Here is a 27,863-nt window from a genome sequence, read left to right on the forward strand (position 1 = left end):
AAAGTTTACCTGAACAATTTCAGTGACCTATGTGATATAAAATTAGAATGGAGTGATGCTTCTGTGCTTTGCCCTGCTAAATATATTAAATGGAGGAAGAGGAGGAAAGACAGCGGGAGGAGAAAGTGGCATGTAGTGGGGTGGAAACCATCGTGAAGGTATTGTTCTCTCTTTGGGTATCTTAGCTAAAAATCATGCCTTTGGCTTATGCGTCCTGGGTGCTCATTTCTGAAATAGGGGCGATGAGATGCATCGTACCTGCCCCTAGGACTGCACAGCACCTTTAAGACCTGGCCATCGAGTCAAGTTCATCAGAGTCTAGCATGTGTCCCTTGAGTACCACTCATTGGTGAACTTGGTCATGAGCTACCTGCCAGGGCCATTCCCTCCTCGCCATCTTTCCTACAATTTACTCTGTGGGTCAAACCCTGTTTGCTTTCCTGTCCTCCACTTCCGCTGTCTCCTCGGAGCCCTTGGTGTCTCTCAACCATGTGTGTTCTCCATCAGGACACCCTAGGGGCATGTTTCCCAGCCCCTTCATGTGCTGTTGGGGCTCTGGGACGTTTCCCCAGTGCACTGGAAGGTGTACTTGGCCCTTCACCCTTCACCCTTCATCCATCCACCGTCAAGACCAAGAGCGACAATGCATGTGTGGAAGTACCCATTGTAAGAGCCAGGCAACCACGAAACTATTGTCTGTGTCTGTGAGTTTTTGTTTCCTTAGTTGTTTGTCTTGTCCCTTTGTTGCTTTCAGTGTTCTATCCCCCATGTCAGTGACGTTATGTCATTCTCGACTTTTTCTGTCTGATTGATTTTGCTTTGCGTGATAATCTCAGGATCCATCCACGTGGAAACCTGTGTAATTTTACTAACCATTGTCACCCAATACCTTTTATTTTATTTTTTTTTGAAAGAACCAGGCAAAACTAGGTAAGGCGGGCATATACAATGTAACATCTGCTCCTCGTTGCAAAAAGCAGTGGAAGAGAAAGACTGTAGATCTGTAGGGACAGCACATTTTCAACCACATTACCAGGAGAGCGAAAAAAGAGAGATTGAGATGTGTAAACATCCAACCTCCTTACTTAGTAAACAGTTGCTCACAAGGAAAATGTCTCTTCTAACTGAATATACCGGGGGTGCCAAAAAAATGTGCACAAGTGAACACTTTGGTCAACGTGGCTCAAGCAGGAGTTCACCATCATCAGAAGTGTCTGGATGCTGATGGGAACCACTTTGAGCACCTCTTGTCATTGCAGAAATCACACGGGACTTGTATTCATCTTTGGTTATTGGTATATATTGAGTATTACAATGTTAATAAGTTTTTTCTTTTCTTAAAATGCATACACATTTTTTTTTTTGGCACCCTCTGTGTTTCAAGAACAATGTTCAGGCTGTGTTCTTATTTTCCTTTGAATAATTTTGATGCAATACATGTTTACGGCATTTTGGAGGCGTATTTTCCATATCATTTGTTTAGTTCGCCCAACTGCACAGCAGAGTGGTTTTTACTAAATTACCTGCGTTGTGCGAGCATCACCATAAATCAATCAGAGACCATTTTCATCGCCCCAGTGAAAGCACTTATGCCCACTTTTGTTTGTCCCCCTCCCCAACCCCTGCCTGAATATATTTTTAAAGAAGTCTGATTTTTCTTGGTCTCGGATTTCTTGAAACCCACGGCATGTAACTACAGCCCTCGGGTCTGTGGACAGTGATCAGATAACCTCCCTCTCCTACGTGACCCTGTAGTCACTGTGCTAGAAAGACCCAGAACGAAATTGCTCAGGCACGAGGAAATCAAACCTTATGTCCTATAACTCTCTGTGCCCCTCTGTCTGAGTTGCTGTCTTTTTTCTGCCTCGATACTAAATCATCTGATCCTTTTTCTGCCATTCTCAGTTTCCTCCTCGTATCTCGGATCATGGTCCTTCTCTAAGGAAACACCTAAAGAATTCCTTCTTATACTTCAGCCCTTACGACAGCTTTCCCTTATAAGCAAGTCAACATCTGTCAGCGAAACCATCGTGTCTTGTGTAGCTCAGACGACTATCATTAGTTCCAAAGACGCAGCCGATAATAGGGGTTAGGGACATACAGCGAATAGAGGAAATAGAGTGAATTACAATGCTGTAAATAAAACACGAAACGTGAACTCTGGACATGGGAGCATGCCAGGGTATGCTGTGTGAAGGATTTGCAAAAAAGAGAGCCAATCCACAATGATGTAATCTGTGACTATACAACAGACCTGCAGGTCGAGTCCAGACCATGAATAATGAGATCTTATCTGCAGATAACGGAGTTGGCACAGAGCACGGATGTGTTGTTTATCTGGGACCTGAGCAGTAGAGCAGCTTCTGGGATCTTTGCCCAGCCGAATATCTGATAAACTTTTTTTTTTTTTCCTCTCTGAAAAGTTCATCCCACCGATAAAATATTGCTGTGAAATGGACTGTGATAAACACGGAGGAACTGGTTGGTGGCATGCAAGTGATGGGATGCTTGGGAGGAAAGGACCGTGCTCTTTTAAAACCTGAAATAGTAAATGACCAGTGTGGGTCGGCAGGTGCCCTGCGGTGCAGAGTCGTTCAGATAAAAATACAGATATTATCTCTTGGCCAGGGACTCCGAGAAAGGAATCACTCTGGCATTAGGGTGTCCTCAAACATGAAAGCCTGCCAATATAATGACAGGCAGACGTTTGGTACAAACCGCAGCGGATCCAGCGGGGGAGGGACAGCATAAACCATTTAGAGAAACAAGTGGGGCGATGGGGGTGGGGGCTGTTCCCTTTTATGAACCCAGAGTTTGAAACGGAGTATTTGGGAGATTGGGGAGAGGGGAGAGAATCGTGACGTGAACGGCTTACGTTTCTACATATGTCAGGAAGACCAAAAACCCCAGGCGCACTGACGGAAATGCTCCGTTCATGCCCTGTTCCCACATCTTCCCTGATCAGACTCAGGACTGCATTCCCCTGCAGCAGACCCAGCCCTTAAGGAGCTAACCGTCCATTGAAGCCCCATCTCTATTTTAGGAGCTGTGACATTAGAGGAACAGACATGGTGTACGCCCCAGCTGGAGGTAGCAGATGATAACATTTTGCCCTGTTTCGGTCCTGCATCGAACCCCAAGCGAGAGTGCTGCATTTCTTTGAGACAGTTGCATGGAAATGCTTACTTGAGTCATTGCAACGTATTGGGACAGGTCTGGATTTTCCCCTATTTCCCCACCCGTCCCCTGACCTGTGATGACCCACAGCAAGGACATCACAGGGCATCTGGAGTCGTGTCTCCTAATTCCTCCTCCTGTGCTCTGTCGCCCCCCTTCCCTTCCAGTTTCCATGGTGACAGTGATGATGTCATAAGTGAAACTGGCGTAGCTCCAGAATCAGAAAACCTCTATCCACCTGTAAGCTCAGCTGGTAAAAACCTTTCTGCATGTTGGTTTCTCCTTCTGTGAAGTGAAAAGGAATAAATGATGACAGACAATACAGTGTGACAATGTACATGATACAATGTTAGGACAACACCTAGCACCTTTTGTAGCCCTTAGTCATTATTGATGGTGATACTATTGTGTTTCCTCTGAGCTCCAGACATTTTCCAGTATACAACGTTTCGTTTCTCCTTTCTAAATCTCTTCTACCTTCAGTACTTCCTAGCTCAAATAATGGTGTGCGCTGTGTCCAGTTCGTGCTGGAAGGGTCCGTGTGCGTCTGCTATACCCTCATACAGCTTCTCATCCATCTGGCTGGCTTTGTTTCTGAAATGCCTCTTCAATGTACCTCCTCTCTTCCCATCCCCATGGCCATCATCTGCCCACTTGTTCTTCGGGCTTTTGAACCAAGATGGACCATTCGGACACATCCAATAAAGGGGAACTTGGGCCGTCATCCCCTTTCTCTGGTGGAAGTTCATGAAAGTTTTCTTTCCATGTACCTGTCTTACCTCTTCACTCACCCACAGTTTCTGTATTTACCCGGTTCTATTAGGTCTTTAAGTTCATCTCCTTTCCCTCCAGATATTCCCCGAAAGTGGGTTTTCTACTGATACTTTGGAGCCGTGTCCATTTTTTCCCCGGTAGCTCTCCAGCCAGTCTGGTCCCAGAGTCACTCACCGCTGGCCCAGTTAACCAGCATCTCATTGGTACCCAAGATTTCAGATTATCCCCAGTGCACCCCAAAGGATCTTCTATCCCAGAGTGATTTCCAGTGGAAGAGCTGGAGTGAGAGGGACGCCTTTTGTGCAGAGGGAAGAAGGTTGACTCAGAGAGGTGTGTGTGTGCCCGGGAGACACACTTCTGGAGCAGAGCACAAATGGACATTGAAAGTCGGGAATCTGATTTCCTTCGAGCGTGTCCTTCCCGTGTACTCGTCCACAAGTCTTTGTGTGTCTCCAGGAGCGGGCGAACCCCAGTCCGAAGACCAGGAACCCAGGGTCGGCCCCGGTCTCCTTTTCTTCAAAACACCATGCAGTCAAAGTGGAACCCATTTTCCCTCTCTGAGAGGGATTTTCCCACAACATGGCTTATTTTTCTCCAGAAACCTTACCTCGTCTTACTTTCGGGCCTCTTGCTTCTCACCCTGCGATGCTTCCAAACTCTATTTTCGTGTGACTCTTGCAGCCTCACCTCCCACAGCGGCCCACTGCACATGCTCCGTCCCGGGGAAGCTGTCTTCCATCGCGTCCAGACTGACTGCCCCTCTCACTCTGCCCTTTTCCCCGTCCAGACACTCTCTACACACTTTTGTCACACTTGTCCTCGGGTCAGCAGCAGCCTGACCTGCTTCTCTTTCACAAAGACCACTAGTTACCTTCCAAATCCCACCCTCAGAGGGCAACTCGGGTCTTTTTTCCCAAGGAATGAGCATAAGGGAAACTGAAAATCCAGTCACCTCAGGGAAATCCCACTGAAGGATGAGACCCCTTCCTAGGGGCAAATCTGTCATTCTTTGATCTGTATATGCCAGGGCAGTGATGGTGGTACAATTTGTATGTGTTTTGACTATTGCATGTAACACACAATGCAGTTATGATTTGAATGTAAGACATGAACTCCTTGCAGAGAGAACCACTGACGGACGAGTCTTTGTATCCCCTTTGCCTGATACATACGTTCTTAGTCAGTGATTTTTAGATAAATGACCTGTATAAGAATTGCTACCATGTCTCAGAACTCTCGCCTTTTTAGGCCTATCAGTCTTTTCATAACTGAGGAATGGTCTGGGCATTCTGCCTATATGTTGGAAGCACGGACTTTTGCCACATTTTGAAGTCCTAGAAATCAAGGTGTCCCTTCTGGAAGTCTGAAGGGGAAAATCTGTTGCCTTGCCTTTTCCAGCTTAGCTTGTGGCCCCTTCCTCATTTCCCTCCAGCCTCTGGCATCTTGTCCTCACCTCTCCTGGTGCTAACTCTGACCGACCTGCCTGACCTCTGGGTACCTCTCCCTTCGTGACCTCTGGGTACCTCTCCCTTCGTGACCTCTGGGTACCTCTCTCTTCATGACCTCTGGGTACTTCTCGCTTCATGCCATCTGCCTGGATGGCACAGGAATTCCGCCCCAGGTATCTGGTTTCTGAAACCAACCGGTGATGAAACAGCAGGAGAACTCAATGTCCCCACTTGTTAAAAATCACTTCCTGACAAACACAAGGCACTGGGGGTCAGTTACCCTTTGTTGTCACGGCTGGCGGGCTGTGTCTCAACAGGTTGCCAGATTCACTCTGTGGAGCAAGGCAACGTGGTGTCACGTGGATACCACACAACTGGGGTCCAGAGACCTGGACTTTGGCTGCGGGGTCAGCTGCATTCCTGTGTGACGTTGGGTGAGGTCATCACCACCCTTTCACTTCTCACTTGGGGTTTTTGGATTTCAATTCCTGGATGGCATTACTCAGACATCCCTGAGGCAGCCCTGTAACTTAGGACACCCATATTCTCCGACGCACCCAGGCTAAAAATCTGAGATCAAATATCCTGAGCTTTTTTTAGTGGCTGTAAAACCAGGTGTTAATTTAACGAATGCTACTCTCTGGGATGGGGGAGGGGTTGTTTATCACGTATCAGGTCATTTATAAAAGTCTTCTCCTGAGAGAGCCAGCACGCGCCATAAATCCCTCCAGCTACCCAAGATGAATGATTTGACACTGAAAGCAAGTAATTATGAATCTGCCTGTAAATCACATTTTAAAACCCATGCTCAAAAGTTGACAGACCGTCCCTGTAAATCAGATACCACTCGTCAGCCCGTTACCATCAAGGAAAGACGACAGCCGATGTGTTTTCCTTGGTGGCCTGCTTCCCGGCGCCCTAGTCCAACCCCCAGAGAAGGGGACGTTCATTGTCCATCATGGAAAACCTTCATGATTTAGTTGGCAGTGTTGATATACCTGCCACCCAAAGATTATGGACCTCTATTCGATGGAAAAGCCACAAATCCAAAGTGGTGTGTATAACCCTTTATGCTTTTCAAGTTCTACATACATCATACATGCAGGAATTCAATACATAATCGTTTCTAGCATAACATGTTACGAGTGGGAAGACGGGTCTGCCAACTCTTGGGTCCCAGGGTGCCATCGAGCCCCACTTGTTGACAGTGTCGTCACGGAAATACCCGTTAGTAAGGCGAGGCCATGCCAAGAAAGGGTAAGGGTGAACAATGTGAGCGACACTTGTACGGAGCCGTCTGACAAGGTCACTTTCCCCAGGGTGTCATCATCAACACATGGAGGTCATGTGCTAAGCAAGGATAGGACTCTTCAGAAACCCACTGGTGGGCATGGATCCAGTTGTCTGGCCCACGTCCCGTTGGCCATGGCTGACGGGCCAACACACACACCTAACGTCGCCAGCACACACCTGTCCAAACACCGGCTTGCGCCATGCTGGTGACACTCTCAGCTTGTGTATTGAGCTGCTGTGGGGCTTGAAAGTCAACACACTTTCAGAAATCTCGTGGTCACAGCTGAGCTATGGCCTTAAAAAAAAAAAAAAAAGCTATAATAATTTCTTATACCTTGATTCTGTTTTCTACAACTGTCCTCAACTTCTTATGACAATTTTTTCCCCCATACACACATCTCAGATTTGAAGGGTATACAGAGAGAGGATTGTCGATTGGATCATTGTCAGTGTTTTGCCATATTGGCTTTACTCATCCATCCATAAAGTTGACTATAGTTTTATGGCGTCTTTCATGGGACAGAACCTGGCAGCTCAGCCCCCAGCGGGTGGGCACCAGAACCCTTACCGAGAGAGATGAAGAGAGGCCAGGTAAAGCCAGTGAGTCTGGGTGTGCTTTAGTGGGCTCAGTGCCGATAATGTGGCCCCAAGTGTCCAATGCCAGGCTTCCCCTGAACAACTTAGTTTTCAAGCCCCGTGGGGTGGAGATTCCTTCTCCTGGCGTGACTCTAAACTACATCTCGGCTCGTGTACGTGACGGCATGGAAATGCATTCTGGCATTAGCTCTGACCTTGAACCTCTCAGGTCCTTTTACCTGTGAGCAAGGGAGTCCTTTGTGAAACCCAACCTGTTCCTGGAGTGATGGGTGGAGAATTGGGCAGGGACGTGCTTTGAACAACAGTGAGTGCCTATGGCTCGTAATAAGCTCCCTGAGCTTGATTTGTGGGTGCTGCTTGGAGAAGCAATAGAAATGCAGAACTCTGTGACGCCCCCCAGCCATGACAAAAGAAGCTTAGTTCTGGATCAGCTGTAGCCCTCTTTCCTTTCCCGACCTCCCTGTGCTCTATCTAGGAGGGTGAACTAGGGACAAGCCACCCAACCTTTTTTAAAGAAGGCTACATGCCATTGGTTGCATAGTAGTTCCCCCAAAACATCCGACTCCCAGAAAGTCATAACATAACCTTGTTTTGGAAGAGAACAGTCGCAGGCGTAATTGGTAAAGTTAAGGTGCGCTTATACTAGAGAAGGGTGGACCCCTAACCCAATATGGCCGATGTCCTTATAAGAAGATGCGTAGACAGACGCTTGGGAAGGAAGGTGAAGTCACAAAGGGACCATTCCAAGTGACCATGGAGACAGAGCCTGGTGTGATGTATCTCTAGGCCAAGGAACACCCAGGAATTCTGGCAACCGAACGCATGTATAGGCTGCATATCTTCCTCCATTTTTTTTTTTTTTTTACCTTTACAGTTTTTATTGAGGTTGCTATTTATAAGAAATACTTTGCACAGGTCTTCATTTCCAATTCTGTGTTACACTTATGATTATGTTAAGGCCATTCATAGCTCCTTCCCCTGGAGAAACCTCCAGAACTCATTGCACAGCTAATGGAAGCCGTGAATCCAGCAAACATGGAGGGAGACCCTTCCCACTTCTGTCTGCTGATATACGAGTTCTGACAGATAAGTGTGGGAAGTTGTTGCACCGCTGTTGCTCACCTTTTTTGTTATCAGAGGGATTATTCATTATGAATGTGTCCCAACTGGACAAACAGTTACCAAGATTAGTATTTGGAAGTGCTGAAAAGGCTGCATGGAAAAGTTAGACGACCTGAACTTTTCGCCAACAATTCATGGCTCTTGCATCACAACAATGCACCAGCTCACACAGCACTGTCTGTGAGGGAGTTTTTAGCCAGTAAACAAGTAACTGTATTGGAACACCCTCCCTACTCACCTGGTCTGGCCCCCAATGACTTCTTTCTTTACTCGAAGATAAAGGAAATATTGAAAGGGAGACATTTGGATGACATTCAGGACATCAAGGGTAATACGATGACAGCTCTGATGGCCATTCCAGAAAAAGAGTTCCAACATTGCTTTGAAGGGTGGACTAGGCACTGGCATCAGTGCATAGCTTCCCAAGGGCAGTACTTCGAAGGTGACCATAGTGATATTCAGCAATGAGGTATGCAGCACTTTTTCTAGGCTGAGTTCATGAACTTAATTGTCAGACCTCATGCACAGTCTTGCACAATAGACATGCAAAGGTGTGGCCTCCACTCGGAGAAGCACACTGTCAGCTTAGGGAGAGATGAAAATGCCCCCCAAAACTAAGACGCAGAGGGGCAAAAGCACTCAACCAAGGTTGCCCAAGTTATTACACAGGTAAAGGTTCACAGAACAAGAATTGACACCCCTCTGTGCCTGATTCCACAGTTTTTGCTCCTTACAGCACCTGGCACCGGGTTCCGGGCGTGTTAACTGTACCACCATCACAGTTTTGCAAAGGGAGACGTTTGCGTCGTGCACCATATGTGTGGAAATAATCAAATGTTTCCAATAGCCTTCCCTGCGAAATAATCAATTCACCAACCCTTTGAAAATGATAATACCCTTAGTATAAATTAAAGGAGTCATGACTCTCCCATCCAGAGCAAGCCAGAAAGGGGCCCCCATAACAAAGTGAAATTTGCTGGCACAATGGAAAGCTGTCCTCATGGCAAGGAAGATGATTCTGTGCTTGTAATTCTTCTCCCTCATTGGATCAACATTACCACGGTTAGCTGATTTTAGAAATTTGTTCTGTGTCATAAATTCACACTCGGCTGTATTGCAGCCATAAAGGCTGCTTTATCGTCGGACTCAAGTACTAAAAATCCTGGCATTTTCAATTGTGGATTTGAAATGAACCCAGACTCCCAGCCCTATGGCAGGGTCTCCACCATGTGCAGTGGAGAAACCCTGCATTGTCTTTGTCCCTTTCTCCTTTGACATTGGCGATTAAAAACGTGCTTGTGCACGAAAGGGCCCCTGTGAATTACAGAGGCACCTGTCTGGTGCGGTGTGATAATTCCAGATGTCCTTCATGGATGCAGTGACATCTACGCACGCACCCCGCTGCAGTCCCCAGTGTTTCCACAATCCTCGGGAACACCAGCTCTCGATGCATGCTATCTCTCGGTACACACCCACAGTTTCTTCTTGAAGCCCTTGGAACCAGATGGGCCGTGGCATTCAGAGTCATGCATATTTTAGAAAGAAGATATGTGCCTTTGCCTTATCTCCTAGGATGCACTCAGCAGGTGGGGGTAACACGCAGTAATCAAACCCATGAATATTCCTGCAGAAAATGTACGGGATTTTGATGCATGAATCAAAATCCTCAGTGGGATGCATGAAGACCTCAAGTGCTACAATAATTAGTCTAGAGTGTATTTATACTGTAATATGCTGGCCAGTTTTATGACGGGGGACCATCATTACACGGAGAACTTCCTGTTTCTAAGTAGCCAATTCAAAATAAATGAAAGCCATGTATACATGTTCTGTCACGTATGTGCATGATCTCTGCGTGCTTGAATGACTTTGAGAAAAGGGTCCATCAGGGCCCCCGTAGCTCCTCCATCCTGTAGTAAGTAGTTGGCCGTGTGATGACGGTCGAACAGCAAGATTCTCCAAGGACATATGTGAAAACTGACCTTCTTTCCTTGTTCTCTCGCTTGTCGACCCAGACTTCTTTCTGAGCAGTCTCCCTCTAACTGAGCCAACGGCCATAATCTTGTTGTTGAAGGCAACGATTAACAGGTCTCACATTTTAACCACATGTAGGTCAGGGCTTTGGCAAACATTTTCTGTATCGGTCCACACGGTTCACAGTGGTGGCTTCGCGGATTGTGTGGCCAGCTCTGGGATTGGAGATCAAAAGTAGCCACAGACCATAAAGTAAGGGAAGGGCATGGCTGTGTTCCAGTAACACGTTAGTGACCAAAATGGATGGTGGGTGGGGCCAGGCCCCCCAGGTCAGAGTTTGCCAACCTCTGTCCTGTGGGATTTTTTTTTCACTCTTGTTGACAAGTTCATTAGTATTAACATCAGGCTTATCAGTAGGTAGCAAACATACAGTTGAAGACGATGAGTATTTGCTCTTTATGGAACACACAATTCCTTGATCAAAAGGCCATATGATCGCTTACTCAGGAACAAGGAAACAAAGCATTGCATTTCACAAAAAGTGTGTGAGAGGGTACACCAGAAACTACTATTTTGTGGTTTTCTTCTAGCCCAGCTTGTTCGCTATTGGTAGCCTCGTTTTGAACTATTCAGAAATAATTCCTTTGGACAACTCCTCGTATTCGCATGATGGTAAATAGGTACGTTGGGTTCACCATCTTGGTTGTTGGTTTTTCCAATCACTGACCACGCTGTATTGCCTCTGGCCACAGCGTAGACACCCCCAAGGACCATCAACCTGAGCCTGAAGGCCTCTCTCCCGTTGCCTCTTATGGTATCTCTAGGATCTTAGCATGGCGGCAACGTGGGGTTGTTTGATCAGCATTTGTATACACCTGTATTCAGGACTGGAGTTTTATCAGCTGTGGTCTTATGTTGGATATGAGGAAATAGGTTTTGGGACAAGGTCTGTGTTCAGGAGGGTTTTGAGGTGGGTGAATTCTTGGGATCAACATTTGTGGGGGGTCAGGAAAGAAGGATAAGAGGCAGGTAGGAGTTGATGATATTGTCCCAACGAAGACCTCAGCCATTTCAGAGGGCGCTCAGCAACTGGATTGGGCTCTCAACGGTGTCACACTTCAAGGCAAGCAGGGCATACCTTTGGGGAGCAGGCGTTGTCTTTGGGCTACCACAAGTGTAGATGACATCACCTTGGCTTTCTTTGGCTGAAGGCAATTGCCAGAGACAGACTTAGCTCTAAGTTTGGCCAGCCATCAGCACAACAGTCATTTGGGGTGTGGGAATGGGGACCTCAGTTCACACTGGACATGTGGGCTCACCCTACACCATCCACCAATGACGTTCCCTCTGCAAATTCGTCAATACCGTACCCTGCTTCTTCATGTTCAGAAGACACTTTTCCCCCGGGATTTCCTTTTAGCTTCTTAAATTCTTTGAATGTACTGCATACTCAGATTTGCCTTTTGTGGTTCCTTCTGCATGGAACATTCTACAAGGTCTCCTGAGTCAGCAGACTGACTGACTCATTCCAAATTACCTGGACTCTCCCAGTTTGAAAACTGGAACCTCTTAATACCAGATATACTGGGACAGAGGGTCACTCTGTGGGAAACTGGATTCTGGTAACTTGCCTTTCCTATTTCTTTACCATCTTCCTATACCATCTTCTTGGCATAAGAGTCGTCCCGAGCACACCACAATCGGGCTTGTTTTAATAACCACGCGTCTGGGCTATTCTGATGACAGATGCTTTCTCTTCTTCTCACGGTTGCTCCTGAGGTATTTTGAACTCCTTTAAACATTTTCCTGGTGCACGTAAGCCTAATGTCACAACAAACTAACACAATACAGTTGACGCTTGAATAACGTGGGTTTGAACCGCGTGGGACCACTTATACATGGATTTTTTTCCCAATAAGTACGTACAGTACTGTAAATGTATTTAATCTTCCTTATGGTTTTCTCAATAACATTTTCTTTCTTCTAGCTTACTTTCCTGTAAGGCTATTGTATATAATACATATAACATAACACAATATGTGTGCATTGACTATGTTACAGGGAAGCCTTCTGGTCAACAGAAGGCTATTGGTTGTTACGTTTTGGGGGAGGCAAAAGTTCTACGTGGATTTTCGACTGCACAGGGCGTCAAGTGGCCCTGACGCCCATGTTGATTAAGGCTCCGCTATACTAGCAGACAGCTGATGCTGGTGGGCTGAGACAAGGCGAAGGCTTCCACTCAGCTCAGGTTGGGTTTTTCTGTGCTGTAAATAATGAATTTTACAAAAATATTTTGGGTTCCCAGGGCTTTTTTGTTTCTCGGAGTCAAGAACAGGAAGGGTGGACTCTCATTCCATCCTTAGGTCCCTATTTTCAGCAATGTAATGAGTACCATTGGAGAGGGTATCAGGAGGATGGAAAAAGAAATAGGCCAAGTACGTGACCGGTACATCGATTATACATAAAGAGACCGAAAGGGGTGATGAAGCATGCTTATTATTTCTGACCTCACAAACTAGTCAAAATAGACATCCCTAATCATAGAGCAAGCTTACCCTCTTGATCTTTCTCTGTCTCATTCTGTGATTCTAATTTGGATTATAAATTTTGCGTAACAAGACTTATTTTCACACAGTTTATCATCGTAATAGTGGACCCACCATTCACAGTTGGCTTTGTACAATGGGCTGAGCAAACCGGCTGTGACCCCACCCCCAGCCCTCAGCGTGTTTGTCTTTCTCTGTCATCACACCCACTTTCATGATGATTAGACTGATAGTCTAATGCACTGATTCGAGACGTTGGCTCTACTGACGTGTGACTGCAGCTCATTCTTTGGGGTGGGGGTCTCTGGGATGGATGCTTCTTTGTGGGGGCTGCTGTCCTGTGCATAGTAGGACATTTGGCAGCCCCTCTGGACTCTACCCACTGGATGCCGGTGGTACCCACCCAACCGCGAGCACCAGAAGCGGCTCTAGACCTTCCCAAATGACCCCTGTTACACAAAATCACCCCTGGCTGAGAACCCCATGAATATTATTTTGAAAAATGTCTTTTGAGCACCAGTTCCATGCTGATATCTGAAAGCCTATTTTCTGGAAATAAAAAGTGTGGGCCAGAGAAAGGGAAAGGATGAATTGGATCATTCGTGCCTCACAAGGGGAGTCGACCCGTTGTTCAAATCCACATCCACAGGAGCAGAATGTTGCCTGATCAGGTCACGGTGAAGGGATAGAGAAGGGGACCCTTCCCGGAGGGTCTGCTGTTCCCACAGTGGGAGGTGAAGGATCCACGTTGGCAGCACACCATTGCATTCCAACAGGAATCGAACATGAAAAGCTATGCCGGAAGATTGATTACGGTTTCAAATGCCATCTCTGGGGGGAAAATAACATTTCTGGGACACTGATTGACCCTAAGAAATTGTTGCTGGAAGCATAAATTCAATAAGCAAGCTCCATGTTTATAGGAATCTATACAACAGTCATATTTCTCCTACGTGGTGTTTTCTTGCGATCCTTGTCTGCCGAGCAGGATTATTCTTCACGTTTTCAAAGGATAAACAGTAGATTTAGACATTAGGACATTGTTTCAAGGCATATGCTAGTTTTTCTCTACATGTCAGCGACTAAACACGATCTGTATTCTCTTGTAGGTTCAAAGCCACATTTTTGGCTTTTTTGTGAGCTCGTTTTCGTGTGTAGGGCTGCATAACAGAGCGTGAGACGCTTTCTGTAAAGGGCCAGAGAGTAAACATGTTTAGTTTTTCAAGGCAAACCACCTATTGCAACTACTCAGCTCTGACACTATCCACAGAAGCAGCCTTAGTAATCAGTAAACGCATGGATGTGGCTCTGTCCCAGTAAAGTTTGTTTATGGATGACAGAATACGAATTCCTGTACCTTTCACATATGGCAAAATATTCTTTTTTCAATCATTTAAAAATGTAAACAAACAAACAAACAAGCAATTCTTACCTGGCTACTAAAACAGGTGGTAGGGGAAGGGCAGTTTTGGGGGATGCAGTTTATGTCCCCAGCTCTATTAAGAAAACATTTGCTGAGCGTTTGCTATGGGGGACAAATGGACCCTGCCCTCTTGATCTTCAGAGCCTGTGGGAAGGACAGATATAAAACACAAAGAAACCAAGTAAATATATTATTGCAAATAGAGTTAACGGCAACCAAGGGGGGGGGAGGTACTATGATAGTCAACAATAGGGAGATAAGGCTTGATGTTGGGTAATCAGATGGGGCTTCTCTGAGGTGGTGGCAACTCCGCTGAGATCTGAAGATGACTGGGAGTTAGGCAGAGAGTGGCAAGAAGAAACACGCAGGAAGAGCAAGAAAGCTCATTTCATTTGAGTATTTCAGCATGATCTTATCCTGGTCCTTCTTCTTTTGAATTAATTTGTAGGATGAGCCCGGTGTCCCCCAACTGTCTTTGCTGAGAGAAGGTCTCCTCGCTGTACCAGCACATGGTGGTCTCCATAACTTAAGATCTTTTGAGTACGACGCCGGAGACTGTCTCCTGATTCTTCTCAGTGTAAGTATCAGAAACGCCCGCGTGGCTACCTTCTCTCTGGAAATACCACTGCCTAGTACCAGGCTGTTTGCCTCACCCTGACCTACCAAGTTCAATAGCAGCATTTGGTAACCTGTACAGTGCAGTGTGGGGAGTTTCTAAAGGAATAACATGCATTTGGAGCTGTCCCAGTACATTTTTTTGTTCGGAAAGAACTTGCCAACCAGAGGTCACTTTCCGAAGGGGAGCCTCGACGAGGTCAAACACATTTTCCTAGAGAACAGCTGTGCTTCCCATGAGGGCAGTGCACTAATAAGCAAAATCACATGACATGTAAGTGGGCAACTTGACAACTTGGAGGGGTGGAGATTTTTTTAATGGTTTCGTGCATAGCCTGGACCTTGGACATGATTCTAGTTGAATCAGCAAAGCCACCAACCCATGGCAGAATAGGGAGGCCCTTGGTGTCCCTGTTGATTGCAATGGCTTTTCTGACTCACCACCTGAGGGACAGAGCAGGCTGACTTCCCGTTGGAGGAGTTTCCCCACCCCACCCTGGTGTAGGTGAGTGAGTGTGGTGTTGGGGAATCTCTGTTACAGAAGAGGCCACATCTCTGTGACATTCTGCCATTGTGATGGCACAGTGGGCACTGTTTGGCATCAGACTATGTCCATGTTCCCCTGTAGCAGCAGACTCAGAGGAATGGGCACAGAGATGGTTTCAGAGACGACAGTGGTCACATTGGGCTAGAAAGGTTCCCGAAGGTGGAAGCATGTCGAGGTGTCAGAGAGACCCCAGCTGTGGATCCTAGCTGTCCACCCCACGGGCCTCGTGTCCTCAGGTAGCTGACTGACCTCTGCACCCAGGATGGTTGGGAAAGCATAGGGTGACCTTTGTTTGGGGACACGCACGAATACCCGGAAGATCCTGCTGGCCCACGTGATGGGAGCTGAAGCAAGGTTGCCAGGAGATTTCAGGATCTTCCAAGGCAGCTTCGGGCGGGGTCTTGCGTTACTGATAGTAGTTTTGCCCTCCCTGGGAATTTTGGCAACGTCCGGAGGCATGTGGGGTTCCATGACTTTGGAGGGGTTTTGCTCCTGGCATCCAGTGGGTGGAGGCCAGGGCTGCTGCTTCCCCTCCCTGGGCGCCTGGCACAGTCCCCACTATGAAGAGTCATCTGGCCTGATGGCCGTCACGTCCAGGTGCAGGATCCCTGCTCTGTGCAACTGCAGACTTTTCCTTAATCGTCTCTTCCTGGACTATTCAGTGGCCTTTTACTTTGAGGGATCTGCAATAGAGTAAGAGTTAAAAAGAACAAAAAGACAATGATCTTTTAGGATTTCTTTTTTCCTATTTAAACCCCGCAGCAGGGGGTTCTTCTCTGGAGGCTTAAACCTTCGGTTTCTATTGTATTCACTCTTAATACTGAGCTGCTTACCAGATGCATTTCCTATTGTGATTTCTGCAAGATGTTCTTTAAAAGGATTGCGTGTTCCTCTTCTGTTTCGGAAACAAACTTTTTCCAGGGGTTTAGAGAAGAATGCATTTCCTATCGTTCTTGTTAATGCGAGAGCTGGCTTTGATTTCTGATCCAGCTTTCAGACCCGTAAGCGTCTGCTAAGTGGAGTTTTATTTTCATTCCTCTGGAAAACAACTGTACATTGTGCAGAGAGAAAGCTTGGTGTGCTTCATTTATTTATTTATTTTGGGTCATTTTAGTCTAGAGAGGAGATGGACAGTCTTTGGACCCGGCTAGAAAGACATGGACAGACTCGGTAGCTCATGAAAAATACGAGGCTGAAAAGGCTCAGGATTAATTCACGGTGAACGAATACAGCTTTCATTATCCTTTCTTAACCAGCTCACGTGGAGTGGGGGTCTTTCAGTGGGGACTACAATATCCGTTCCTAAATACCTAATAACAACATCCATCATATCTTACCGATGTCAAGCCATTCTCCGGGTGTCCAGTGACGGTCTCGATTCAGAATGCCGGTTTCTCGATTACAGCACAGTAAGCTCTTTGCCTCTCCAAAAGAGGATGAAGGCTTTGCAGATAATCAAGAAAATACTTTTATCTCGTCTCTGCTATTTCTAATGGGTTCCCCTCCAAAAAAGGGTTTAGAGATATTCAAGGTTTCTTATGAAAGAAAAAAAAAGAGACAAAAAAGAGGACATTTTGTTTTTATGAAATGTCATTTTGTTTGACCTGCCAGCAGTCAGTCACCTTAGTCTTCAATATATACTAGGCTGGACGGTAACTTATTTTAACGCTTTGATGATGATGAAAAGCTTTTTCCAGGAGACTGGAGATGCTACATGAGGCTATTCACAGCAGCAAATACCCATGATGATAAGCCCATTTGGGGGTCAAGGTAATCCCAACCAAAACACTGCTGGTGACTGTGTTGTTTCTTAGAGACAATGAATGAAACAAGGTTCAGTAAGAGGTAAATTGAGAGATAAAATGGAGTGGTTTGGAAGCTGTCCTCTTCAGCAAGTGACCAGGAGTGGGGTGCCTTGGTGTTACGCACCTTCTGAGAGGAGGAAGCAAAAGGACACCCACACGCCTGGGTGTGCCCTGCCACCAAGGCTGAAGCTCAGTTTGGTCACAAGAACGGAAACAGACTCATCCACAACAGACCACATTGTAGAAGACCATTGACCTGGATTCTTCCCCAAAAATGTCAGTGTCACGAAAATCAAAGAAAGGTCCGAGAGGGTTGTTCCAGGTTTGAAAAGACTGAGAAACGTTGTAATAATACTGGAACTCTGAATGGATCCTGGATTAGAAAAAAGAACCAGATCCTACAATTATCTGGGGACTGGTTAGGAGACCGGTTGATTGAATCAACACAAGTGTTCACATTATGACTGTAGAAGAAAATGTCCTTGTTTTAGGAGACGCCTGCCAAACTCTTCAGGGGGTGAAGTGTCATCATTTATGCAACTTCCTATGAAACGTCATCATGCACAAATGCAAACACATCGCTTATCCTTTCTTAATCTTCTGATGTAGAAAAGTACGTGTTTGTATGGATGCATACACACGCATATATTCACATACAGAGAGACAGAGAAGGAAAACACATACCTATGACAAGATGTAAACAGTTGGTAAACCTAAGAGAAGGGGTACAGCTGTGTTCAGTTTTAGTTTTTCAACTATTTTGATTTTTTTAAAAATTAAATTTATTAGAGTGATTTTGGTTAATAAGACTAGGTTTCAAGTATACTATTTTGTAAGACGTCATCTGTATATTGTCTTGTGTGCTCACCATCCATAGTCTAGTTTCCCTTCCATCACCATATATTGGACCCCCTTGACCCTTTTCTACCTCCCCCAAACTTCTTCCCCTCTAATAACCACAATACTGTTGTCTGTGCGATGAGATTTTTCGTTCGTTCGTTCGTTCCTTGAGTCTGTTTTCTATTCGACATATGAGTGAAGTTATATGGTTCTTGAGCGTTTGAAAATTTCCCCCAAAAGAGTTGAGAGGAAAAAAAAACATGTGAAATTTTATCCTGTTTCTCCTTTTTAAGGAGATGTTCTGCTTCCATTGGTTTTGTTTTTAAAATTTCACACAGGACCACTTCCTAAGAGGCATGTGTTGTGTCTCCATCCTTTATCTGAATCCAGGGTTCCTGTGTTGGCTCTGATACTCCCCATATTCTGGTCCCATTTGTGGTGGGTTGTCATATTGCGTGGTTGTGATTTGAACTTGGCTACGTTTCATCCCTGTGACTGTGAAGGTGAGGATGAATGGCCTGTGTTTTGGTTAGGTGGTATTTATAAAGTAATGGTGGAGCTGGTCCATCTTGCTGTTCCATGTAGCTTCTCCCTGGAGTATTGAGTGCATGGTCAATCGTTGGCAAGGGATCAAGGGATGCATTCAGAACTTGTCATTGGCAGTTCCTGCAGACCTTCCCGCATTCCCAACTCCTGCTTTCGTTTGCCTGAGACACGGTTCACAGGATAGTTTAACCGGCACTGAATACTATTGTGGGAGTTGTCTCGGGATTTTTATAAACAGTGGTGTATTCCCTACTCCCATTCCCGTGTTAGCCTCTGCACGGTTTGTCCGAGCTGGGTTAATGCAGGTGCTGTGTGTATGGGGGGTCTGTGCATTAAAGCAGGAATCACACAGCCCGTTTTCTTCTTGACAAGCATCGCCTGGTTTCAGAATTTAGCGCAATTATTTTGTTCTACAGTTTAAAAAAATAGCATGTAAAAACACCTAAGGAATAAGGCATTTCATTTAAGTGGAGAGAGCTACAGACGCACGCCAGGCAGGCACTTACGTTGCAATCTTAGCATCCATTTCACTGGAAACACTTTGATTGTTAGACCCCATAGGCAATGCTTAACAGATGGTTCCTGTTGGAAAGCCAAGGCCCCTTCCGGCTGCTACTGGAAGCCTCCTTGGACCCAGGAGGAATGGTCTGAGTTGATTCCACCCACTTATAGCAGAGCAATGCTGAGTTTCACGTCTACTGGACTTTCTCTTGGCCAGAAGATTCTCTGGTGAAAAGCAGTGGCAACTGCTGATTTCTGTGCCTGCCTTGTTTTATAACCAAAGACAACACTGAGGCTGCTAGATGTCCAGTTGTTGACGTAAAGCCGAGGCGGCTCTGTCCCTGGCCACAATGGGTCTTAGCCACAGTTGCTTTAGCGTCATTACTGTCTCACCACAGAGATTCACAGCGACAAAGAGACACTTGGGTTATCTTGGAAGGCATCCTGTTTAAATTCAAAGCTCGCTACTGTGGAAACACCTAAAGCTCCGTTGCATCTGCATCTCAGCTGTCTGTTGTCTCCCCATTTGTATCCGGCACTCCTGGGCTGAGCTGTGTTCATCTCTCACGTGTCGACCACACGGGCCTCTGAAGCGTCTGTCTGCATCCATCAAGACCTCTCCGACCATCCGCGGCCAAAACCCAGGTGCTCATCTGTTACTGGCCCTGATAGCGTCTCCATGACTCCCCATTGGAGAGAAGATGGAATTATGGATCCAGGGCTGGGAAGTTCTCCACGGTTAGGCCTCCGCCAACCTTCCCAGCCCCCAGAGCCCCTGCTGGCTCCCCGCTTGGGGCATGTCCTCGTCTTAGGAGATCTCTCCTACCAGCTAGTTTGTCTTCCCCTTGGGGCCTCTGCCCAGCTCAGCTTGTTCTTGCACTTGACCTCCAGCTAGGTGATACCTGCCTGCTTCGTGCTCCACACACGTGTCCCGTTGGCAGTGTCACACCATCCCAGATGTGACTTTTCTCTGCTTTTGATGACGTGACTCTTACTCTTTCCAAGCCCTACGAGCGCAGGAACCATACAACCCTCCCCACTGTGTTTGAAGAACACCGAGTGCCTTACGTTTCTTAAATAATCGTGGAATACTGAATTTTATAAAACGGTGCCAATGTTGTATGAATATTGATAGTCAGTGATAGTCCTTGGATTTCAGTGAAAAAAACCAACTCTCCTTTCTGATCTGGTTTCGCCTCTTAGACTCCGATGTAAAGAACGGTCTTGAACTGGCGTTTCTCAATTTTCCTCTTTGCCAAATGTGGTGAAGCCTAAAACCTGTGTAAGGTCATCTCCAGTTAATCAACCTAGGATTCTGGACAGGGGCGAAAAGCACCAGCTTCCTGCAGAGGCAAGGACCCTTTCTTTTCTTTATAGACCGAAACAAAATTTTCCTTTATACATATAATCAGATTATGATGATTTTTTTTTTCTATAGGAATCTCTTATTAAAACCTTCCTTGCAGGAGTGATTTCTGTGGGAAGAGAGTATACGATATAATTTCAAGTATAAAATAAATCTTCATTGAGGTCAGTGAGGGAATAATCCATACCGTAGAGCAGGTTCAAATTCTTTGTCATGTTTCTGCATGAAATGTTGGAAGACAGAAATAGAAATGTCTGTAATTAGATTGATTTTATAACGTAGGGGCACGGACTTCTAATTTGAAAGTGATAATCAGTTGATAATAGGTGCTTGGTACGGTGCTGTTTTAACCGATGCTGCGGTACTATTTTGTAGCTCTAGTTTTTTTAAAGTCAACTCTGATTTTGGTGACATAATGGAAATTTACCATTTGATGTCCTGTTGTCCCAATCCCCTGCTTCCATCCATGCTTGTTTTCAAATGCATCCTTCTCAATCATGATCCACCTGTGAGTTGGGGGGGTGCATTGGGGGTGTGGGAGGGGTTCCACGTGGTTTTAGGGAACGGTGCAGGAGGTTAGGTGCATTTGCCCTGGAACATGGATTTCGATGCTCCCTGGCCCACTATGAGCGTTTCACGGCCCCCTCTGTGATATAATGTAACACGCTGCACATGAGCCCCTCCTTGGCTGCAGGCTTCCAGTGTTTCTGAATCGGGCGACCCCTCAAACGCTGATCACCAGAGTCACGACATTACCATCGTCCTTTCAATCCCATCGTGCTCTCCATTTGGAATAATCGTACCATCTTCCTACCGTGTCGCTCTCTCTTTGAGTCAGATACTTTGGTGGTTATTTATTTATTTTTTTCCCCAGCAAAATGTACCAACAATGAGGTGGTGATCAATCGAGCTTGTGACCTATTGGGGAAGACGGGAAAGGTAGGCCAGGTACACGACATTTGAGCTATGCTGTGCCTGCGGCTGTGTTTTCCTGGGCCTCATATTTCTAACCCGAGCTTCCTTCCGCGAGGAATTGTTAATTCAGTTCTGCACAACAAGGATTTGTTAAACATTTGCCGTGCGCTCTGTGCTTAAAGTATAAGGACTTCAAAAGCTTTCTCTAAAAAGGAAGTCTTCTTTATTTATTTTTTTCTGATTATGCGACAAGGGCCAGCTGCACAGATTCAGATAGAACATCATTATTTTAAAATCAGAGCTCATTAAATTGAAATTGTCTCAATTAGGGTCTCTTCAGGCCAACGGGAAGCCCAGGTTCATATTCTTTTTACTCCCATTAGTACAAATTATCATATCTGAGGGCTTTGCAAATTTAACTGTGACTGTCTCCATTGGCAGGAAGATGATTGGTTTGTGCTTTGCAGGCTTTTTTCTGATTGGAAAAATAAGTAGAACATTTAATAACTACAAGAATGTATAAAGAATCATATAAAACCATTGGTAGACCCACTCTCCCAAAACGCTTGACGAATAAAATGATATTATCTTTCTTTCCAGTTATGTACATGCATGTCTGTATACACACCACAGAAAACACACATATCGATATATAAATATAAATGTGTTGTTGTTTTTTTTAATTTGCAATCATGCTGCCTTTACTTGATGTCAGAGTCTGCCTTTTCTACCCTAAAAGTATACTCAGAAGCTTTTCTTCATGAAAGATGTGCTTCCGAAACGAAGAATTTTAAGGGCTGCATAGTAGTCTGTCATTTATTTAACCTTTTTCCAATTCTGGCTTCACCAGTGTCTAACTCATGTTGGCAGCAATATTTTGATAAACGACGCATGTGTGTCTCTCAGGGGGTTCGTAGGATAAATATCTGGAACGGAAGCACTGATTCAAAGAGTGTGAACCTTGAGACGCCTGATAGCCAGTGAAATGTGCTCCCCAAGTCTGTCCAAGTTTGCGTTTCCACAACCCGTGAGAAAGAGCCCCCACGTCACCACCTCTTTTCCAAGACGCAATGCCCTCACGTCATAGTATTTGGTGGTTTATCTCCCACGTGCTTTCTCTCTGTATTCCTCAGGTTGGACCTCTGCTTGTGATGTCCCCATTTTGTAGCCTTTCTCCCGTCACCCATCACCTTGCCTTTTCCTTGCATGTTCCTTTGAGAGGTCGCCCCTCGATCTCCCCGGCATTTTGCTGAATGACTTCGTCTGTTCCCGTGTGCTGCCTTTCCAAAAGCCCTGTTCGGTTCTCTAAATGTACTCTCTCCAAAGCATTCATTACTTATTGATTGGTTGATGTTAGATTAATTTTTTGGGGGGAGTGGGGGGTCCTTTTGTCTTCCCTGCCTGTTGGAGATTCCTTTCAAATGCATTGTGGCCCTTAGCTTCTGTTTGCAGTAAACAGGGAGATTCTGCAATGCTGGCTCAAAGCCATGTGCTCACTGCCATGCAAACTTGTAGGTCTGTCTTGATGGCTGACTGGTCTGTACATCTGTGGCCTCTAGCTGTGATTATCTGTTGTTTGGGGCCATCCACTTTCTGCAGAGAGAGAAACCCTGTCTTCCAGAGAATGGGGACTCCATTACAGGAGGAGGCCCCTGGCCCAGGGGTGCACGGTGTCCCAAGCCCCCTCAGGCACTCAGTTTTCGGCCTCGTCTGGGTGCTTACTCAGGGACCCTTCCAACATCGAGTAGCCACTCTCTGAAAACCTGTGGAAATTTCTCATCTGCTCTCCATCTGCCTTTGTCCCACTGGGTTACTAGATTTTAAAATTTCTTTATTGGAACTTCAAGTGGTATTTGGAGATCATTTTGGTACATCTGCCATTTACCCTCAAAACTATGGGCCTCTCTGCAGAGACAATTCAAGTTGTCTCATTTCAGTCGATGGTCTCTGTTCCAGCTGGGTGATGTTGTTACTAATTGTCAATCACGCTAGACCTACAAGAGTAATGATTCAAATGTTTCATCCTAACACCTTGATAGAAAGATCTTGTCCCATTTATCAATAGCTGAAGGTTATTTTCATTACAAACAAACAGAAAACTATAGAAGTCAAGAGCATTACATACCTTGTTTCCCCCCAAATAAGACCTAACCGGAAAATAAGCCCTAGCATGATTTTTCAGGAGGACATCCCCTGAACATAAGTCCTAATGCATATTTTGGAGCAAACCTTAATATAAGAGCTGGTCTTATTTTGGGGGGAACACGGTAGTAGGCGTGGGTGTCCTGTATTGTATAAAAAATAAATCCTAAGCTGAAAGAAGAGCTAACCAAAGTTACTCTGCAAAACTTGGTTGTGAGTTTGTTTGCTCATTTGTTGTGTCATACAGACCCAGGGGTGATCCGAGAAAATAACTCATTTGTTTAGGTTTGGGAGGAAAATTGGTGTTCTTTTCCTGTAATGCATTTTGATTGCTTAAAACTTGTATTAAAAATTACACCCGTTCCCTCATGTTAAGGAAACACAATTTTAGGAACTGCTAATTGATTTTTCGGTATTACTCAGGAGTTGCATTTTTTTACTCAGAAAATAGCAACAAGCTCGCTGCCCTGAAATCACCCTTGGGATTTGATGCATGAATTTTGTTGGCATTGTCTTCAAGCGTTTCCATGATATGTGCAAACTGTACGGGTGACGGCAGTCCTGGGAAGTGATGGTTTGGAGACTGTTGGTTACCTTTTAACAGCTCGGTCAAAAAATCGTCTCTTCTGAACACTTTCAGGCAGGGGAAGGACTGAGTTTAGTTTTCCCTCTGGATTGCATTCATGCATGTTAATTTTAAAATTTTAATTTTTTTTTCTCCTAAATGATGCCAGGAAAAAGGTCTCATAGGTAATGATGAAATAACCAAACTCCAATATGAAAATTTCACCATTTAGGACAGATGGGTCAGTGGACAAAGTAACATTGAGAATTCAAAGCACTTTAGTGTTTGTAACCCAAATTGGACTTTCACTAAAAGAAGGGTCATTATGTGCACATGAACTTGTATGTCGACCGCCTTGTATTTTTGTCCACTCATTCATAATTATAACCCGGTCAGGAATCTAGCAAGTAACTGAAGAATTACACTCTAACTCAGTGGAAAGAATGGTTTACTAGGTAAGGTATGGCAGGTCCAAGATTACACCTATCTGTTAAAAAACATGACCTGTCCACAAATAAATGCATGACAAATATTTTCTCAGTTCCCCTGAGCCCTAGGTGTTGAGGTGATTGGAGGGGGTGGGAGGGTGGCAGCAGAAGAATGGTTTCCTGGCCCCTAGAGTTCCTAGGACAGTGGGAAAATAGGACCCGCTGTTGAACTGGACCCAATCCAGTGAGAACTGCTCGCTTCTATATCATAGTAAAACCTGACACCTGCTTCACGAGCAGGGACGTGGGGATCCGCGTTTGCTGCTCTTCTTACGATACAGTATAAATGTGCGTGAACGAAACGTGGTAACTCAGCTGTGTGTCTCCATAAGATATTGAGATTTTCTTACTCTTCGTTACTTTGTATTTTGTTTTGTTTTTAAAATGCGTTTTTCTTTTTGTCATGGTCCTAAAAGTAAGACCTTTTAGTTTAAGAAAAAAATATCCAAAAATCAGAAAAGCACACACACAAAATTACATACCATAATCTCTCCACCTACACTAACCTCTATAATTGTGTGTGTGTGTGTGTGTGTGTGTGTGTGTGTGTGAGATTCTAGAATTTCCTAGGAATCACCTATAGAAATGACAGCTCACTATTTGTTCCACGGCATAATTTCTGTTTTTTTAAAATGTTACTTTGAAGTAATTATAAAGTCACAGGTAGATACAACTGATAGTACAGAGAGGTCGCTTATACCCATCACAGTGATAAACACCTGTTGTTTCCAACAGACATATTTGCTATATTCTTCTAGTCCTGGATACTCCTGAGGACCTAAAATAACTGCTGTCTCCACCTCCTTCCTCCTGCCCTCCCTAACTTCCTTTCTTCTTTCTTTCCTACTTTCCTCCCTTCTTCCGACCTTATATTCGTCCCTTCCTTCTTGTATTCACTTCATGGGGTTCCTCTAACAAATGACCACACACTCGGTGCTTTTATACCAACATAAATTCTTCATCTTACGGTTCTGGCAGTCAGAGTCCAAAGTGCATTTCACGGGGCTAAAAACCAAGATGTCGGTGGAGCCGGTCCCCCTGGGGACTCTCAGGAGAGTCTGTCCCCTGACTTTTCCTGCTTCTAGAGGCACCCACACTCCTAGGCTCCCGGTCCCTTCCTCCATCTTCGAGGCCCGCAGAAGTAGCATCTTCCACTGTCTCCTCATGTTCTTTCCCATGAGAACCTTTGTGGTGACACTGGGTCCATCTGACAAGCCAGGAACTTCTCCCTCTTGCGCCTTCAGATATTCACAGGTTCTGAGGACTAGGTCGTGGACATTTTGGGGGGCCATTATTCAGCTTCCCTTTGTGCTTTGTGCTCTGAGGTTGGTCCATCCAGACAGTACATCCAGGACCTTTATGAAACACTGGGGATCGTGCTAAGCCTTGCGTAGTGTGTCATATAGAGTTTGGCTCAATACATACTTATCGATGGAATGAAAAAATGAATGAGGTGCAGAGATGGTCACTGCAGAATTTTGTTTTCATACGTGAGCTATGAAAACTCAGAGTTATAATCCAGAATCCCTCGTCCAAGCGCTCTCTAGCTTTGGCCAGGAAAGTATCTGGTTTAACATCGAAACCCACTGTATTCATTTTCTGTGGTTTCCTAACAGACAGTGAGTTCAAACAACACCCACACCTTGCCTCTCAGTCTCTGCGGGTCAGGAGACCAGGCAGAGGTAGACGGCTGCTCTGCTCAGGGCTCCCCCCGCCCGACTTCTCGGAGCCCTCCCTTCTTAGTTCCTTTGAAGGGAGTTGCCTGATCAGGTCAGGCCCACCCAAGGCAATCGCTCCCTTTTGAACTGAGTCAGTTAACAGGTGAGTCACCTCAGTACAGGAATCACGTCCGTCCTACTCATGGGCCTTAACCTTTCCAGGGAACCTCCCCGTGCAAGGGAGGGCGTTATCCTCGCTGAGCACACTAGGGGGCAGAAGTGTCGGTGTCTGTCTTAAAGTTCTGTCTTTCACATTTTTCTGGCTTCTGTCGGTTGGACCTCGTCCCCTGTAGAAAGTTCTCCTCCCAGGCGGCTCCTTCCTTTCCGTGTGTCCCGACTGGCTCTGTGCTTCCCACACCTTTGCGCTAAAGACAGTTATCGGGTTTGTTGGTTGAGTCCATGAGCGCTCTAGGACCTCGCTGCTGCATGTGGGACGTCTCCATAATCCTGTATCACAGAAGATGCCTTGCGTGGGGATCAAGAGAACCAGAGGCACACGTGTATGTGGGAAGCTCAGAGTAATTCTGTCAGCCCTCGGGGCCAGACTGAACTCGAGCCTGGGTGGCCCACTAGGGGTCTTCCATATTGGTCTCGTCGGGGTCGAGGAACCTCCCATGACGGAGACCTCTGTATCTGGGGTAAATCTGAGCAGAGACTTGTTGAGACCACCTGGCAGATTCAAGTGATGGAAGCATCATTTTGGACCCACATGGGGTTGTCCCACAAGCTCACCAGGACGCGGAAACGGAATTCTGGAAGATTCCACATCTTTTAGCAGACACTGTTTTTGTGCGTTTCCAATGGGGGGAGGAGAACGGTAAAAGCGAAGATAATTATTTTCTTTCTATGGATGGGTTTTCCCATGGAGAAAGTCATTTTATTTTTGTCACCAAATGCAGTGTGTTGTGCGTAGCTGCTGTGTCGCGTGTAGGTCCATTTGGAGATAGACCCGAAAGAATATGAAAAGCGCACAGTCTGGCTCCCAGCACGTCTTCATTTGGCGTCCACACCATAGCGTCCTCTGATCTCCCGAGCCCACGGGGATTCGTGGAGGTGACCGGGAGTCTGTGGTGACGATGGGGGTTGAGAGGAGTCATGTCTTCTGGCTGAATGCAGACCCCACCCAAGGTTGGTCCAGCTTGTCTCTAAGTGCGGCGGAAGGTGTCGTCATGGCTGTCATCTCATGGTCATCACCGTCATTTAGTATGTACAACACACCGGGCTGTACCTGTGTCTAGTAGGCACTTGATCAATGTTACCTATGTTTGTTTCTACCTGAGAAGCTTCACTTTCTCTGCTCCACTTCACGCTATGGTTGTTTTTCATTTGTTTGTTTGTTTGTTGACCCAGTTGCTGGGACACTCAGTGCAAAATGGGTAACCTAGTTCGGCCCGTAGGTAGATTTACCTAGTATTTCCTCTCTTAACCTTTCTATGGAACCGTCCTCCCAAACGCTGCATG

The 27,863-nt window shown here is 45.7% G+C and overlaps 1 protein-coding gene across 6 annotated transcripts in view; it reads left to right on the top strand.

Annotated features, from left to right (window-relative positions):
- The window catches only part of STS (steroid sulfatase), a 142,509-nt gene that overhangs the window by 22,450 nt on the left and 92,196 nt on the right, over positions 1-27,863 (top strand). For 4 of the 6 annotated variants that reach the window (XM_088794801.1, XM_074324091.2, XM_074324093.2 and 1 more), the window contains exon 2: positions 14,803-14,931. The exons of 1 other annotated variant lie outside the window; for it this stretch is intronic. The gene's annotated coding sequence lies outside the window, so the exon portion shown is untranslated. Of the gene's footprint in view, positions 1-14,802; positions 14,932-15,355; positions 15,475-27,863 lie in introns of those variants that run through there. One more of the 6 variants, XM_074324094.2, reaches the window with a different exon arrangement.

This window comes from Rhinolophus sinicus, chromosome 18 (genome assembly GCF_057876585.1).
Source record: "Rhinolophus sinicus isolate RSI-liver-muscle chromosome 18, RSI-T2T, whole genome shotgun sequence".
Lineage (NCBI taxonomy): Eukaryota > Metazoa > Chordata > Mammalia > Chiroptera > Rhinolophidae > Rhinolophus > Rhinolophus sinicus.